General features: G+C 53.1%; 1 protein-coding gene across 3 annotated transcripts in view; it reads left to right on the forward strand.

Annotated features, from left to right (window-relative positions):
* SEMA4D (semaphorin 4D) overlaps positions 1 to 4,829 on the forward strand; it is a 96,343-nt gene that overhangs the window by 51,803 nt on the left and 39,711 nt on the right. Inside the window, exon 1 of one of the 3 annotated variants that reach the window (XM_011372364.2) lies at positions 2,819 to 2,979. The exons of the other annotated variants lie outside the window; for them this stretch is intronic. The gene's annotated coding sequence lies outside the window, so the exon portion shown is untranslated. Of the gene's footprint in view, positions 1 to 2,818; positions 2,980 to 4,829 lie in introns of those variants that run through there. 3 annotated transcript variants of the gene reach the window in all.

The following is a 4,829-nucleotide window of genomic DNA, read 5'->3' on the forward strand; positions in this document are numbered from 1 at the left end:
CTAAGCGGGTGAAGACTTGAGTAACTAATCATGCTGGGCATCCGAAAGTGTGGGGGTCAGTCTGGCTGAGGGACAGAAAGACACTATGAGGTGGCGGGGCGGGAGTTGGGCGACAAGACTGCAAGAGGGAATCTGGGGAAATTGATGATGTTTAAGAACAATATGATTGTTTTGTAAGAAAAATGATGAAAAATGCATTTCTAATGTAAAGACAGAAGATACAGGAAAGTCCAAAGAAGATATTTAAAGATGCCCTGAAGCCCCCAGCCAGCACTGAGCACTGTTCTCACCTGGTGCTCCTCCACCTCTGACCGGTGGTCACAGTTCTGAGGTCAGGTGCACCCGCAAGCTGACCTGCAAAAGCAAGTAGTGCTGCCCTGCCAGGACCAAGGAGTTAAGGGTGAATGCTGGGAACTGCCACTCAGGACCTTTCTGGACGTGAGCATTCTTGACTGATTTTTTTTAGCTGAATAAGCTTGTATTTTAAGTGCTGTTTTATCGTCTCCTTTTTGCATTTAATAATGTATTATGTTCATCTGTACTTGTCAATAAACATTGACTCGATAGTGTGCTGTAATATTATTATTTATTTAGTCAAGTCCTGATGGGTACACATTTAGGTGATAAATCTTTACTGTTAAAGCGATATATAGATAAACATTCCTGGGCTGGCACCCTTTTCAACTTGCGGGACTGCTGAGGCCAAGGAAACAAATGTGGCAGAGTTTGTCAGACTCTTCTGGAAGGCCAGCCTGTCTCCGCCCTCAGCTGTGAGTGGTAACTTTTGCGAGGTCCTTTCTTCGGCCTGGGAAAATGTAGTCCTTAGGCCTTGCTGCTGGCTAGTGTCGATCTCGCCCTGCATGGGGCTTTTGCAGCCAGGCGCAGTCACCCCCAGGGGGCAATCGACTGTTTCCCGCTGAAGATCGAAGGGCTTCCCACCCCACGATGGTGGGATCCACACTAGTGTATGTGTGTGTTGGGGGGCTGCCCAGCATGGTGCCCCTCAGCTTTTTGTGGTAAAAGAAAGATGTCTCCAGGGACCTTTGGGGTTGGGGGCCGGAGAGGTGGGGCAGGCTGGGCAGGTGCTTTGAGTTTGGGTCTACAAGTTGGGTGAGTATTGTAAAAACTTCCTTCCAGTTCTGAGATTTTTATGATGTATGTTCTCACCTTTGCATAGTCCCCCTCCCTGTGGTTTAAATGTTTCTAGAACCTTCTGTCACCTGCGGAATCTTTGGGTGTGGTTTCCATTCTAAACCTGGAACCTGTCCTGGGTGGCCAGGTGCAAACAGCTCCCCCTGCAGAGCCACTGCTCTGTACTGCTCTGACCAAGGGCCTCTCCATCCTTTGTCAAGTGCCACTGGACTCATCACTGGGTGCAAGTAGGAGATTTTGATAAGAAACGGGATATAAATGAGCCCAGTGAGGCCCAGGTGTGGTTACTAACTTGGTGTAGCCTCTGGGTCAGAGTATCCCATATTGGAGGGCAAATAGAGCTTTCCAACCCTGAGGACCTGTGAGGTGGTGCTGGGGGAAGGCCCTGATCAGATGCTGGGTTTGGGGCACTGCTGGCATTGCTTCTAGTAGTTTCCAAGCCTTGATGCTCTTATCTGGAGAGAAGTGGAGATGATGAGGTAATGGATCTTGGCTAAGTGAGTAGCTGCAGGAGTCCCTGTGAAGAGTCGGCACATTCCCGGTGCCATTCGGTGACCGACTCACTCTTCTTCCTGCCCCACAAGGCTCTTGCTGTGGTGATGGGGGAAGTCTGAGCTTCCCAGACTTCTTTCTGGCCTCTCACAGGGGACCGGTGAGGCTGACTAAATGAACCAGAGAGAGGGTGAGGTGTGGCCTCCAAACAGTATGGCAGGGGAGTGGCTCTGGTAAGTGAGGGGACTGCCTCGAGGCCAGGTCAGGTGGTCAGGTGTCTGGTTGGTGCCCAAAGTTAGGGAAGGAGCTGGGGCCACCCTGGCTGTGGATGCTTCTAGGGCCTGAGACAGAGAGACTTACACCCAGGGGCCCCTGTGTGTCCCCTCCCTGCCCTTCCCTGGACTGCGCATCAGCTTCCTGACCCAGAGCTTTGGGTAACCAGGTGAAAGATGTGGAGGGGTGGACAGAGCTAGGTGGGGCAGGCCCAGCCAGCCCTAAGGGAAGTGGCATTGGCTGCTGACAAAGCCAAACAAGGATAAGCATCTTGCTTTTCCTGGTCATCCCATGGCCAGCCGGGTTTGATTTCCTTTTCTGCTCTTCTGGGAGGCACTTTCACTCTGGGGATGCCCACTGCCCCACACCTGGAGGTCGGGCTGGCATGAGTATTATTGGAGTCCCAGTGCAGGGGAGAACACATAGAGGTAGAGGTGGAAGCGGAGGGCCACGTCCTGGTGGAAGTGGGGGGCCAGGGCCACAGAGGCTCTGAGGACTCACTGGATTGACAATGGTACAGCACTGAGAGCCCTGCCTGCATCTGGCTGAGGACCCCCCTCCTGTCCTCTGCAGCCTAGTACCCACCCAGATGGCCACAGTGTGGCAGTGTCCATACTTGGCCTTCCGTGGCACTTGTAGACCTGGCTTGCTGTGTCTGGCATGCAGAGGCTTAGATGTCCTTGGCAGGGATATGACTGAGCAGCACAGAGTGGTACTGAGTGTGGAGCCCAGAGAGAAGCCATGACAGTGGGAGTGGCCCCATTCTGACTCTGTGACTGCTAGGAGCATAAGGAAGTGCCCTTGCAGGAAATAGCACCTACACCGCCCCCTGCGTCTGTCTGGACCACGTCCTTCTGTGTGGTTACAGGGAAAGCAGAAGTGCCCAGGAGCAGCCTTGCTACTGGTAGGCCTGCAGGGAAGGGAAGGGCCCATACCCAGGAACAGAGACCCAGGACAAGGACCAGGCTGTGTTTGAGGTCAGCCCACTGGGTACTCCATGTCTCCATAGGACAGCAGCCTACCCCAGGGACCTGACGGCTCTACCTGCCAGACCATCCACAGGTAATCATTCGTCCTGAGCAGTACTTGCCCCATATCCCTTGGCATAGGAAAGGCAGGAGCCATACTTGGCGGTGGGGTTAACTGAGACCTACTGGATATGAAAGGTTCGTACCTGCATTTCTTGGGGCACCTTGTGCTCATAGGAAGTCCTGGGTACGTCTCTCGAGCAGCGGGTTGGTATTGAGAAAGAGGGCTGAGAGAGGAGTGGTTTATTTATGTTTCTGTGATGGACCTGCTGGCACTCGGCAGAGAGAGGGTGCCAGGAGCTAGAGGAGCAAGTTGCGCAGTGGGGTGGCCTAGGCCCCCACCTGGCCTGGTAGCACAGCCAGCTGGCGATGCTCCAGGTCCAGTTCTGCAGAAAACGAGGCCTCTAAGCAATGTCGCCTTCACAGAATGGAACAGTTTGATATGGGTACACATATGCCCATTTTTTTATCATCTCGTTAAGTCTGATGGCCAGAAAACAGATTAGTAAAGGAAAATTATCTACATTTTTTCGGCCTTTAAAAATGTACATGTTCTACCCAAAGGGTCCTAAAATGTAAGAAAATGCAGCCCTTTCCTTTGGCATGGTTCCAGCACCCACATTTGGGATCCCTTGTATTCTGTCCCTGTGTCCTTTCCCCACGTCCCACAGTATGCACAAAGTGGCATGTGTGTGCCTGAGGCCCATCCCTGGCGGGGCACCTGGGGTGACCATGACCCATCCAGAGTAAAGCAGTATTGCCTCTGTGCTGTATTGAGCAGGAGCCAAGTTGTTCTGGGCCAAGATGAGTCCACAGGGACAGGTGGCAGGGCCCTAGTGGGGGCGAAGAGGGTGACGTAGCTTCTCATGGTGTAAGTATGTTCTAGAACCTCTTTTAGATTTTTCTAATTGATTTTGGTTCCTGCGAATAGTGAGATTTGGCACTCCTGGCCGAAACTGAGACCACTCTACCTGGGCTTCTAACCTCCCCAGCAGTGGACCCCAGAATGGGGAGTGCCTCTTCAGGGCGGGCCAGAGACAGAACGAGGGCCTGTTAAGCCTTCAGCGGGAGTTCTCCCACCTGGAAGATGACCAGATGACAGTAATGCACCAACCAGTCACTTTTCCATATTTTACACATTGTGAATTACCTGGAAGGTAACACAGGGCTCAGAAAGGGGACACTCCACCTCCTGTGGAATGGCAGGACAGGGCTTCCGTGGGACTCTGGGATCATTAGGCTTGGCTCCAGGAGCAGATTACAGGTTAATAGGACTGGGGTCCAGCTAGCAGAGGCTTGTGGAATGTGGGCGGACTCTTTTCCATGCAGAGGCTGCAGAGCGAATTCCTGGAATCTGGGTGCTTGGTGACTTCAGGTGGCTCACTATGACCTGGGCTTCCTTTGCGCTGGGGAGTGCAGCAGAAGCTACTCCCAGGCACCTTTCTGCATATAGATGGTTGGACTGTAAGTATCTTAGCAGCAGAGACAGTTCTGGTGCTTCCCAGGTTAGGAAAAGCCAGCCCTTTTCCAGGCCTCAGGTGGGGCCGGCAGAGTGTGCTTCTTCCTCCTCCCAGCTCGGGATGTGGCTGATGCTCAGTCCTGTTCTGAGTGCTCTTGGGAAGCCAGCCCACCCTCCCACCGTGGCCACTCGGTCCTCTGTTGTTGGGCATGGGCTGGCGTGGTTTGAACATAGTTCATAGGCAGCAGAGTCTTGGCTGCGAGCTGCGCAGCCGACACTGCGGGCCGAACTGGTGTTGCTGGAGGTCACAGCAAATGGTGCAGACACTGGTGAATCAGAATAAGTCTTGTGTGTGTAGTGTGTGCACAGAATAGTCAACAGTCAGAAGTCTAAAACCATACTGAGGTGGGAACTGGTGGCCTGAG

The sequence above is a fragment of the Pteropus vampyrus genome, unplaced genomic scaffold (assembly GCF_000151845.1).
Source record: "Pteropus vampyrus isolate Shadow unplaced genomic scaffold, Pvam_2.0 Scaffold205, whole genome shotgun sequence".
In the NCBI taxonomy this organism is placed as follows: domain Eukaryota; kingdom Metazoa; phylum Chordata; class Mammalia; order Chiroptera; family Pteropodidae; genus Pteropus; species Pteropus vampyrus.